This window comes from Protopterus annectens, chromosome 10.part0 (genome assembly GCF_019279795.1).
Source record: "Protopterus annectens isolate FY-2018-M chromosome 10.part0, PAN1.0, whole genome shotgun sequence".
Taxonomy (NCBI): Eukaryota; Metazoa; Chordata; order Ceratodontiformes; family Protopteridae; genus Protopterus; species Protopterus annectens.
In genome coordinates, this window is record NC_056744.1 from 641,137,212 (window position 1) to 641,151,019 (window position 13,808).

The following is a 13,808-nucleotide window of genomic DNA, read 5'->3' on the forward strand; positions in this document are numbered from 1 at the left end:
GAAGATCCTGCAGTGGACATTAGAAGTTTAATGGTCATAATTAACACATCCCATGAATTTCCCAGTTGCTCTAACAAACAGTTGTGGGGCGCAAGTTATGTGGTCATTGGGAGTTCCCTCTTGTCACCTCTGGGTGATCCTTTATTCTTCCCCACCCTTGGGCCATGGTCACTACGGGTACCTCTTTTCTAGGGTGTGGATGGAAGATGGTTCAGGGAATGTGTCTTCCTCCGTGGCCAGTTTTCACATCAATGTCTTGGAGATGAGAGCGGTCCTTCTAGCATTGCAGGCCTTTGAGGACCTTCTCCCCAAGGGTATGATCGTGGTTCAGATAGTTAATATGTTGGTGGTTTGTCACCTAAACAGGTGGGGGGAACTCTATCTTACCATGTTTGTCTAGAAGCCATGATAGTGTGGCAATGGGTAGTTTAATCTCAGCAGTTTCTGTTTGCAATGCACATCCTATGGAAGTCCAAAATCTTAGTGGGGAATTTAAGTAGGAACATCCTTGTTCCTCATGAGTGGTTCCTGAGCAAAGAAGCAGTAGCTCAGATTTTCTGATGCTGGGGAAATCCTTGCTGTGACATGAAGTGCAACAGTTTTTACACCCTAGTTCCCCCTCAAGGGACGGGCACCAAGGGATGTTCTTTTGTATGCTTGGCCCTGGGTCTGCTGTATATTTACCCACTGACGTCCCTTATAGTAAAATTTCTTTAGAAAGCAGCCAGTTGCAGACTGACTGTAATTCTCATTGCCCCATTCTGGTCCTAACAAGTCTGGTTCCTCTTCTCTGGCCTCACCTCCAGCACCCACCCTGGGTGCTCAACCCCATTCCAGAGTTAATTTCAAACCCTACCATGATCTCCTTCCAACCTTCAAACCCTCCGGTTGACTGCATGGTTACTCCAGTTCTATTGGTGGCCTGGAATCCCAAGCTCTGACAGAGTTATCAATATTTTATCTTCTCCATAGAAACTATCTACATAGCAAATCTATGCTAATAAGTGATAACACATTGCATCGTGGGCTTCTTCTAATGATATAGATCCCTTTTCAGCCCTGCTTGCTGTTAAGCTGTTAATCTGGATTTCCATGCTGATCTTTCTCAATCCAGGCTGAGCTGTCATATGATTTAAGGTTCATCTTGCTGCAATCTTTAATTTTCACAGTGGCAGAAAAAACACTCCTGTATGTGTCCTAAAGATCGCCACAGCTTTCTTGAAGGGTATGTTTGTTCTGACGCCCTCTTCAGAGTCATTGGTGCTACAAGTATTAGCTAGCCCACCTTTTGAGCCTGCAGCTACCATTCCCTTGAAGTTGGTGTCTTGGAAAAATTGGAAAATTATTTTTCTGGTTCATAGGTTGGTACTAGGCTATCGGCCCTAGGGCCTATACAAGCCTAGCCATAACAATTCCCTGGCTATTTCTTCCCACACTATTTACTATTACATTGGTGAGATGGGTGTCCGAACTGCATGCTTTATCCTCTGTCCGGCCTTATTTGATTTTTCACAAGGACAGGGTTACCCTCAGGACTAACCCTTCCCATCTGTTCAAGGTAAACTTGGAGTCTACTTTGATTCAACTTATTCATCTGCCTTTGTTCTTCTCGAACTTTAGTAATAAGAGAGAATATTTGCTGCATTGTCTGGATGTTCACAGACAACTGATTGTTTGGACAGGACCAAAGCCTTTAGGAAAGCAGAACAAGTTTTTCTTTCCTTTCCAAGGCCAGGCTGAGCAGGCCAGTGTCTAAAACAACTTTATCCAAATGGCTTTCTGATTGCATTTCCTTTGTGTTCAACCTGTGGATAAGGCCCTTACCTGCAAAACCCAAAGGCCATTCTACCAGGGCAATTCAACCTCTACTGCTTTTTTCTCCAGAGCCTCTAGTTAGGCTAGCATTCATACTTCTGCTTCCCACTACATTGGATGCACAGTCGAGGACCAGGGCCTCTTTTGGCTTAACAGTTCTGTGAAATGTTCTCTCCTAGGGCCTCCGTGAGATGATACATAGCTGGGGATGGAGTCCCACAGGTTGAAGCCAGATGCAAAAGACAACATGGTATCAGAAAGTTATGTAGATCTGTGTTGTGTTTTTCCATATGGTTCAACCGTCCCTCCCTCCCTCTTATCTCCCTCCTGATGGTGGCCCTTCCAAGTGATTGTGAGGCTGAGCCTTTGAGATGGTCCCATTCAGGTCCTTTATTATGCTCCTGGGATTGCTGTTGCATGTTTTAGGATCAGTGTGAGTAGCAAACTTGAGGTGAAGGTCCTTACCTGCAAAACCCAAAGGCCATTCTTCCAGGGTAGTGGCAACCTCAGTTGCAGAGGACCTGATGTTCACTAGAATGTCTTCTGCTTTACACATGAGCTTGAACCACCTTAATCTGTTCTCTTTGACTTCTCTGTAATTGGCGCTGCTTGGAGTTGTGTTCTGATGTCTTTTTTTTGTCTATCCCACAGTGTGCATCCTACCACTAATCTGAGGCACTTCATCTCCATCACCTTCAACTTCCTCGGCTACTCTGCCTTCACTGCCCAGGTTTCTGTACCATACAGTAATACTGGTTGCATCACTGTTTTGTACACTGTACTTTTCAGAATTTTTAGCATTCTTCTGTCATACACTACCTCTGCATCCCCTCTAATTCCAGCTTTGACCTCTTTATTCAGACTTCCATTTTTCTCAACCAAACCTCACAGGTACTTAAAGCTGTGAACTTGTTCCACTATTTTCCCTTCTGTCTCAGTTCTTAGCTTTTTCTAATTTCCCACATATCCTGCCATTAAAACTGTTTTATTTGTACAAACTTTATCCCATGTGCTTTGTTTTACATTTCATTTCTCTGTCATTTGCTGAAGTTTATGTTCAGAGTCTGCCTGTAAGGCCACATGGTTTGCATACAGCAACTTACTTGATCTATCCCCTCCAACATATTTACTAAATGTAGTCCTTCACCAGTATGAAGAGCAGTGAACTCTGAGATGAACCCTGATGCATACCAGTTCTCACTGGGAACCCCTCTGTGAGTCTGAACACTCTTTGTACTTGACTCACTGGGTCCTTGTACATAGTCTGCACTACTTCTACCAGTATTTCTGGAATTTTGAACCATTGCAGGGTTACTCAAATCATCTTTCTTGGACCTTGTCATATAATTTCTCCAAGACCAGGCATGCCCACTGGGACTTTTTCCTCACTTTTAGTGTCTTCTCAACTGTGTGTTTCATTGCAGACATTAGGTCTGTTGTACTGCATCCTGATCTGAATCCCAACTGTTTGCCTCCCAAGTTACTACCATTATGTTTATTTATCAGTCACCCTCTTTAGAACTTTCATGCAGTGTGACAGGAGATTGCTACTGCTATACTGCCCATAGTTGGGAATGTTTTGTTTCTCTACACTGGCCCAAGTATGCTCATTCTCCAGTTATCTGGTATAAAACCCATCTTTCCATATCCTTGTGAGTACCCCTGAGACATTTCTCCTAACTATCCAAACATCTTGATCATATTTGCAGTGACCTCATCGTTGTCTGCTGCTTTTCCTAACTTAATTTTTTATTCTGCTGTCCTTATTTCTTGTAGGGTGAATTACTCTTCTTTCATTGTAAGCTGTGTATGGGGCAGTAGAGCTTCTGCAGAGTTTTCTTTATTGAGAAGCTGTTGGAAGTACTCCTTTCATCTGCCTTTAATGCCCTGAGGACTGATGAGCAAGTTGCTGCTGTCATCCCTTATGTAGGGTGTTTGATGACTCTCTCTTTATCTTTCTGTCTTTGTCTTTCATCCTGATAGAGTTTCTTTGTGCCATCTGCTGAGAGACACTTTCTAGAAGCTGGTAGAGTGCAGTTGATGTCCTGTTGTTTGCTATTGCAATTGCCTGTCAGTTTTCCTTCTTAGCCTGGTCCATCTGTTCTATCTCCCACTCTTTCCTGCACTCCTTTCTTTTCATGACTTCCTGGACTTCTGCATTCCATCACCAGGTTTCCTTATGTATTGTGTTTCCATGCGTGGCTTGGCTGCATATCCATTTTGTAGTCCACACCCATATTGTTTTGAGAGGCGCTGCCAATCTTCTTCAACTCCACCAGTTTCCTCTTCTTTCTGAGGTGCTAGAGCCCCGAGTATTTACTTGAACTCCTATACTCTCACTCTCTCTACTTAACTTCAGGTCTTCAGACTAGCCTCCGTTGACCGTAAAGCCTTCTCTGATCAGTGCTTGCAGTTGATTGTGCAACCAGTGTTTTATGCTGTGTGTGACTTCCCCTCTGTGTGCCAGTAATCAAGAAGCCTGAATCCTCACCACTGACACTGGAGAGGGACATTCACTTGAAAGAAAAATAGATACACATAGTATTTCCAGATACAGCTGTCTGCATCAAGCACAATTACCCGTAAGAGCACACAGGGAACACAGTCAGTCCAGGGTCTGGATTTCTCTGTTTGTCTCCCTCCAGGTCCCCAGTAAGACTCCCTACTAGCACAGCTATAGAGTGGAGTCCTCAGTCGAGTGCCCAAGCCAAGTCCTCCAGCACCCTGTGTGTGAAACCAGAGCTTTGTGTCCCTGCTCCAAGCCGCTGACACACACATGCTTTGAGATTTGATTTTCACATACATACACACACACACACACACACACACACACACACACACACACACACACACACACACACCTGGGAAGGCTGGCACAAATTTACTAGCTGTGCCCCTTCTGCTCACGCTATAAGGTAGCTACTGCCCCCAGACACTCCAAAGCAGCTACTCCAAGGCTCTTACAAAGGTACCCAATTACACTGAGTGAAATTGATATTAATACAAATGGTAGTGTTTTGACCAGTGCAGTAAGGCTTTCAGGAATGGCCACTGAGTCACCAAATAGAGTATTCTCAAAGGTTAAAATATTCTCCAAGGACCAGCCACAATGAAATGTTTACATATATGTAATAATAGATGATAAAAGAACATGAAAATACTAAATATCTGTTTATAATTAACACCAGAGTTTCAATCACAGGAAATATTAAAATAACACAGATGAATAGAGTCATACAGATATAGAAAAACAGTACGTAACTAATCTCACTATATTTTCCTGGCTAGTCTAAAGAATTACTATTCCCTGTTGACTTGTAGAATAAAGTAAGATGAACTAGTAAGGGGTCCTTTTTTGTCAGGTGCCGAAAACAGATTGCTGTGAGACTTCTCTCCCATCTGGTATTAAAACATAATTTTTTGTCCTAGATTACAGAATGACATCACATATATCTGGTCATTTGACTTCTGGTACCCATGCAAGCCCCATTGCTAGAAACTGAACCAGAATTTATCACATATGTGTTACCATACGCACAGAGTGTTTGCCGAGATGTATTCTAGCATCTGGAAGTGATAAAACAATAAAACACTTCCACTCTTCCTGCAGGAGCTAATAAACCATTATCTGGATGCCATCAGAACTGTAAGATACAATCTTACATAAACCAGCTAATTTAATTTCTTACTATTTTTCAAAGTTAGCTGAACTGAGATTAACCTCTTCTCTTCCAGTATCCTCTGTTAAAATGTGTACATTTAATCAGGTGCAATACAGTCAGGACCCACTGTTGGTACATTTTAAACACAAGCAGCTTTACAAATACTTTTTTCAGCACAAGCATCAGTATCAATCAGTTTGATATACAAATGACATTTTTTTTTACAAAATTCCAGCTAGCTTTGCTGGCATATCTTAAACATCCACTGCCCTACTTCTCCTGGCATAGCTGGTAATACCTCGCATTGTCACATTGTGGGCCAACTGTTTCACTAGGGATAAGTCTGCAATCGCTGATCCCACCCAAGTGCCTTTTCTTTACTAGGAGGAAGTCTACCCAAGTTGCATGTTGGCCAGTCTTGCATACGATCTTGTGACCATCTCTGTTACTGAACCATGCATTGGCAACCATCAAGCAATTTGCCAAACAGATGTTTAGAATGGCCTATCCTTTATTCTTATAGCCCCATCCATGTGGACACAGACAGTCATTATATCCTGTTTTGTCTGTCCCAATATGTTCATTCATATCCCCCATTATCAACACCGATTCACCTTGTCATGCTTTGTCTGGTAGGTCCTTCAACTGCTGTTTAAATGCACTCTTTTTCTCGCTATCACAACCCTGCTGAGGGATATAGGCTAGAATTATGAATAGTACCTTATCCTTAAACTGGAATCTGATTGCCATGAGTCTGTCACTAATTTTGAAACCATCCCTCACTATCTTCTGAAGCCTCTTTCTCACCACATTTTCCACACCATTTCTAGTCTGCTGCCTTCCTAAGCTGTAGACTCAGGGTCCCAAACCAAGTGCCTTTGCTGCACTGCCTTTCTGTTTTCTCTCCTGGATACAGAGGATGTCTAGACTCCTCCTTACCATCATGTCATCTACTTCCAAGCTGCTTCCTGTCAGTGAACCTATATTGAGTGTAGCAATCCTTAGTTCACGTTTGGCAGATTGTTTGGTTTTACATCCAACTTTTGCTCAGCAGAGTTATCCCAAGTAACCAAGAGTGGCTATCTAGTAAACTAGGGCTGTTGGGCTTTATGGCAGGTGCACGCTGGCCATAATGGGAAAAATAGACACTCTTCCACCATTCAAATGGGTCCACAACTCACTTATCACTGGCAAATACACCCATGCACATTTTGGTGGCATTAGTTAGTGTAACCAAATCACCTAGAGTAAGTTTTACAGTGTTAAGTGGCTAGCCCTGATACAGCACTCAGTCTGCGATTCGTGTTTTCATATCTGTATGATACTGTGCACCACAGTTGATTCCCAAAGTGGTTGGTCTGGCACAACTCTCCCCCTGATAATTACCATCTAAAGTCTGTACTACTGCACACACTTCTATTCTTGGGTGGGTTTGTGATGGAAACACTCGGTATGCTTTTGGGAAGAACCCCACCAAGACACTTAGTAAACATGCAAAGCCCATGTAGACATTGGCTGGAAGTCACGTCCTTGTACCTTGAGCATGGGAGGAGAAAATGTTAACCATTGTGCCAGATGTGTTCAGGTCATAGTTTTCATGGTTGTTATTCAACAAAGCTAGCTATCTGTTCTGCATCCATTCATTAGACTCTCCCAATCTTCAAGTTCATAGGTGTGTACTAGGCTAATGGCCCTGGAACCTTTTACAAGCCTAGCCCATAGGATTACCCTGGCATCATGCCACCCACCTTAGTTCCCAGAGCCTCTGTCGAGTAGATTCACTGGAGTGATCCCAGGGGAGAATTTTCTGTTTCCCATCCACTCATCAAGATTTCTTTTGAAGAGGGCCAGTGAGGTGCTCCACTTGACATGTATGAGAAGCCTGTTCCATAGCACGTTTGTTTGTTTATTCCATAGCAAGTTTGGAGGTTTTGCTTGTAATACCAAAAGTGCATTTTTTATGTGGCTCTAATTCTCATTTTGACAGAGATTACAAGTTTCTCAATTGGAAAACCTGTTTGTAATAATGGAAACCTATTATAGTCTGTTGATACCAAAATCCTGGCTCGTTCCAAGACTGTTAGATTATTTGCATTACTTATGTTCACAGGCTATTGGCCCGGAGGCCCTTATAAGCCTATCCAAAAATTTTGCCCATGTTCCCTCAAATAATACAACTATTTATTATATATTTAGATTAGTTATAATTATAACTACTTTGATACGTATTACAAAAATAGGAAACAGACTGGAAGGTCTTTTGTCTTTCACACCTTTATCTCTGCCCTTTTTTAACCAAGTTAGCCACTCTTGTCATTCCAATTTTCACTGCACATACTTAAATAAAAGTACATTAAAATAAAAAAAAAAACATTGTTAAAAATTGCAATAAATAGTAACCAGAAACAAAATATCACAGAATAACTCATATTAGGTTATCAAATAGTACACCAAGTTAAATAAATACCTAAAGTATTAAATAATGGGACTGCTAATTATATTACTTAATTGATTTATAGTTTGTTGACTGAGCTGGCCCTACTGGCCACTGCCCATTTTTAAGCAGCATGCAGGAAGCTATGCGCCTAGTTTCTTTCAACTTAATAGTAAAGATAAAAATTAGAATTATTCCACTTAGAGTTATCATCATGTATTGTACAGTAGTCTCCTTTATTAGAAAGTACACATTTATAAAACAATTTTTATTTACTTCTTTATTTATACTTATGCATATAGTTTACTAATATGTGTGACCGTTGCTCTACACCAATAGTCAACTCCTCCCTGGTTAGATCCGACCACAAACTAATCACCTTGGAAATCCACATCCCCCCACCCCACCCCCGCAAAGGTAACTACCATGAAAAACTTCTCCAAAGCAAACTATGGGGTCCTACAAACAGAGGTGGCTAACTTCACTGCACCCATGCAAATGGAGATCAGTTGCATGACTGACAAATCATACATCAATGCACTGTACGAAAACGTACACAAATTCATGGATCTCACCATACCCAATAGAACCAAGACGCTCTCCTCCAAAAAGGAAAGCCAATCTGGTGGTCCCCTGCCATAAACAAACTCTACAACAGAAGGAGGAAATTGGTGCAGAATAAGGTGAAGTCCCAAGACTGGAAAAACTCCCTTATCAGCCTCAACAAAAAATTGAGATCCCTCATCAAATCCTCTAAAGCTAGCTGTGAAAACAGAATTGCAGAACATAGTAAAGACAACCACAAGGCATTCTATAGTTATAAAATGAATCTCCATGGCAATACCCAGATTTGCTCCGAGCTATTGCACAATGGTTGACAGGTTTATCTTATTCCACATTGAAGTTATGTCTTTTTCCAGTTTTAGCTTGTAGCTTACTTTTCCTTCAAGTGTTGATATACCAGAGAGTTTAAGCTTTTCTGAAAGAAATGTAGCAGCTGAAATAACTTCTAGGTCTATTCTGTCCTTCAGTTGTTATGTTGTTTAAGTGGCTTGATCCCAGATTGCTGCAGAAGAAGATAAAAACGGTTTAGAAGATTGCAAAAAATATATGGCTAGTCCTCCTTTCTGTGCTTTTGCCTTTGCTTTATCCTCAGACAAGCTGAAAATCTGCCCTCCTCCAACTGTCTTCCCCACATACCTTTCCTGCTCCATTGTAACTCCCTCACTTCCAAGTAAGTTTGCTTAGCCCTGAGATGTCTTTCACTGCTTCAAAACCAAGCTGACACATCTAACCTATATCCCCCTTTCTTTGGTCTCTTTATGGAGAGTAGGCTTTCAATAGTTTTCCATGCAGCAGAACAATTGACGCATCTCTTTTTCAGTAACATTTTGTAATGCAACAGCTCTCTGATAAAATGGCTATGTCAGTACAAATGAAAAAAGAATACTACTGAACTTAAACCCTTAATACAAAAATGCAGTGTATTCACATTTGAGAAACAAATCTTTCCCACTGATTATTAGATAAATGGAGCCTCATTCAACATACATTTGTTAAGGTATGTATACAGCTTCATTGACAAAAAACTTTCCTTTGATCATCAAGTATCAGTTGCAGTAAGTAAGTATAAGACTTAGATCCAAAGGAGCCTTAGTCTCCATTAAATTCCTATTTTATTAAGCTGGTCTTTGACTGTAATGCTCTGGTATGATCTCCACAGTTACATATCCCAGTTTGAAGTATCTCAACATTTCCTTATGAAGAGAATCAAGGGGCTAAGCTTCTTTAGTTGTCCGGGTAGATTGCAAACTCTCACTTTTTCCTATCTCGTACACACTGCTATGTTAAGTTCTGACCATTAGCACAGAGGACTATAGCTCTGAGCTGTTAATGAGCTACTCTCTATACCCATAGTACAGGGTTTGAGTACTTCGTTCTTCATTTGCATAACTTGCATTCATTTGAACTCTGAGTAAGTCACTTAACCAGACATTGCCCTTGGGTGGCCCCTGAAAAGGTACATTTGTGTCTGCTGGGCTTACCAGCTCAACAAGTAGATGAATCTCTGTATTGCCTTTCACCCTATGAAAGACCCTGGCTAGGTCTTCTGTACCCCAGAAACAATACCAGTGTTGGAGTGCTCACTTCCAGCTTACATTACAATGATGTAACAACAGTTTAGTCTCCTTCAAATTAATTCTTAATACTTGATGGATACGTATAAATTTACCTCGAGGATTAGTAGTATTGCCCTTATGAAGAAGGGAGGTAAATCTGCTGGCTGTAATTCATAGCTTGCATGTCTAGACTGTATAGGGCTATTGAGATTGTCTGCCTAGTGTTAACCTATACATCTGTGAACCTGTGAACAGCATTGTGGCCTCTGTCCCCTATTAATCACAATAAAGAAAATGTGCTAACAGGCACCCTTCAGAAGCTGTTGTAGGCAGCTTTGATTGTAGCATTAAAACAGTGCTGTATTCCTCCTGGTTAATCTCACTTTTCAAGGATTGTAGAAGTTCTCCTTGTATGCTTAACAGCTCTCTGAATATTATCTATATTATCTCCTGAACAGAAAACAAACATGCAGCTCATGAAAACTTGCTGCAGATGCTCTTTAATGCCGTACAATCTTTACTTACTGCCAAATCACCCCCAGTGTTGATATCTTCCATCTAACTTCCTTTCCATGTCATGTATTGGAAGATATATCAGGGCAGCATGTAGCAATGAGAAACTGGCAGAGATACTGAAGTGTCTGATATGGTAGTAGTAAAATAGGTCCCCTAGCATGTCTTCTTCCTTACTGGGGTAACCAGTTGTAAACTTCAGTCCTTTAGTTTTGCAGGTGAGTTGCTTCTTCAGCCATTCCACAATATCTGCCCCTTCTCTACTTCTTGGGATACAGTGGTCACAGTTTATGGCGGTCAGTCCTAGCTGACTTTGGGAGGCCCCACTTTCCCCATCTTCCTCAAATTAATCTGTCTTGTATCCATCCAGGCACTTTCTCCTTGTCATTTTTAGGGACAAATATCCCCTAAACATCTTCCCCTGTCTTACATTCTCCAAGTGGATCAGCTGCAGTGACACCCAGAAACTTGAAAATTGAGGGTTTTACTTTCTGTGGCTTATCACCCCTGTCCTACATGTTTTTCTTGAAGAATTACTCCTGTTTCGGTGACAAACTCCTGTTTACAAAGAGCATTCCAGATTTCTTGCCTTCACCACTGTTTCTTCCTACTGATATCCTGCCTGTAGAATACCAGGGCTACATTACACAAGGCAAATGAAAAATGCCCCCCAGGACACCAGAGTGCACCCATTTTACAGCTGCTCCTTACTGCCTCATACTACAGAATAGTGAATAGTATCTCACTCTCGTTTGATGTACATTTTTGGACACGTCTTCAGCCACATGACCCTTATTGTAGTCTAGGAATACTTTCCTCGGCTCCCCCACTATTTGTAGACTGCTTGGTTTAATTAGAGTGACACTTACATCACAGATGCTTTGGTTGTGCTAGATCTTAGCTTGCCTTTCCCATTCTTGCTACACTCTGTATCTAAAGATCTTTGTTTGGAGGGTGATCGATAATCCCATCGATTTTCCTTTTTCAAAAGAATGGCAGGCCTTCTTCTTCCATTCGTTCAGAAACCCCCTAGCTATATGTTATGGCAGGCTCTGTTATCATTGCTTGCTTGCAACACAGTTTGTCTACCTCTCCTATGAAGAAGGGTGATGTCTCCAGTCTTGGTGTCATTCCTGCCACTTTCTTCTTGTGTTGTGCAATTGGTAAACAAGGGAGTAATCCAAGAGTACATCTGTCTCATCCAAAACTCCCCACGGGCCTTCTGGTGTTCCTTCCAGTTTTAGCCAAAGTCCATTCAACTTCTGTAGTATTCTAGCATGTTTTTGTCTGTATCCATCCCCACCTGTCATGATGATTTTTTCTCCTGTATGTTGCATAGCAGTGGGGCTAAATCTCTTCTCTCTGTTTTTTGCCACTGTAGAATTGCACCACAAATTGTTTTTGAACTCTAGTGCCATCCCCTTCTTGGACATAATGGTTTAGACCAGCATCTGGATGGTCTCAGCAGAACCCCTTTGGTTAGTCATTTTTCAGATACTCTTTAATGCCGTACATTCTTTACTTATGGATTTGTTATACCTTGTGTGGATGTAGAATTTAAAGAGTTGTGAAAATACTTGGAGCATAAAGTGTAAGACACTTGATTGTAGCCTCAGGGGAGGACTACTGGGAAAACAGATGAGCTAGAGAGATGGTGCTGATGCATCATAATTCCTCCACAGGTATCTAATGCTGGAACCTGTCATGAAGATTCATTGTTTGGGAAAGTTCATCACACAAATATAATCATTCTTTAATATTTTCATTCATTTCACTCGGGCAGATCTGCAGTCCTTTGTAACTGGCTTTCGACTAAGAAGTAAAAGATCCCTTGTCTTATTTTACTGTTAGCAGTGATTTCTTGCAGTTGCTAATTGAACAGTAACCTGGATTAAAGATGTTGTTGTCTTTTGGCTTTTCCCGGTTAAGGGTCGCCACAGCGGAACTCCGGTCCACTAATGATTGGCAGTAGATTTTCACGGTGCCGAGTTGCCAGCTCGACGCCCAACCTTCAGCGAAGGCACGCCCATTCACTCATGTCTTTCGGAACGCCACTCGACCCGTGGGGAGGACCTGGATTAAAGATGACCTCGAGTAATCATTTTTTGTTCCAATTAATAGTAAAGTGGGTGAAAGGTGAGCTTGGATAACCTTGTTTCCAGTTTCCTTTTCATTTGTTCTGTTTTATATCTTAATGACTCCAGCAGAGGGAGCTAATTTAAGAGTCTCTTTGAGGAATTGTCTGAGTTTGTTTGATTTTTCTTGTATATGTTTAATATCAGTAGCTTCATATGTGTAGTTTATTTGATCACTGATAAAATTCAGTATTGAAATAATCACAATGTCTTGTGCTGTATGAATTGATAAGTAGTTCATTTTTCCTTATAGTAGCCATGCCTGGCTGTGATGTAGAGTGATAAAGCCCTGACTGTGACCCACATGACCTGGATTTGATTAGTGGTGCGGACATTTGATGACATTGCAGGGGAAAAGCAGTTCTCTACATCCTTGGCAAGGAATGGGGGGGGGTATAGGTCCCAGCAGGCTCATACTGTTGCACCTGACCTGACCACTGCCACTTGACAGGGGTCAAATGGGTGGGGCAAATGGATGGGAGATGTGGATGCTGCTGCCCAAAGCAATTATGGCAGCCCTTGTCAACAGAGGAGCTCTTGGACGCTGGTCGAGGGCGTAGGCAGTCCCTATGGTCATGCAAGTGCCCACTTCATCACCCGAGTGGAGGGGTATCAACCTTAAGAAAAAATCTCTCTCATTGCCAGGATGCTGGCAAGAGCACCAAACTCCCAAGTGTTTGCCAGCATGGCAGCTCCTCTGGACTGTACTTGTCCCTAAGGCATCTATAGGGGGATTTCCTGCAGTCTTAGGGAAAAATGGGTTCAGGTTTATTTAGCGGTGGCTTGATGTTCATCAGACAGAAGGGGAAAAAAGCACCCTGAAAAAATCCTTGGAGTATAGTTTGTTTGCTTAGACTTCATTGGCAAGATTGTGACCCAATGACATTGATCCTGATGAAGTTACTTTTGGGAACCATTTTTGAGTGTTCTCTCACTCTGATGACTTTTTAGACAGGACTTTATTATGTACATTCTAAACTGTGCAAGTCAAGCAAAAAGCAAGGTATGAACATGACAAGTAAACTAACAGGTATGATTACCGATTATTCATTCCTGGTTTTGCTGTGGACTAAGAACAGGGAAGGCATGCATCTTCTCTAAATAGCCAGAGGAGCTTTCAGCAGTACCT

At 41.7% G+C, this 13,808-nt stretch overlaps 1 protein-coding gene across 9 annotated transcripts in view; it reads left to right on the plus strand.

The window, feature by feature from the left end:
• Positions 1 to 13,808, plus strand: part of LRRC42 (leucine rich repeat containing 42) — a 296,973-nt gene that overhangs the window by 147,608 nt on the left and 135,557 nt on the right. The window lies entirely within an intron of this gene.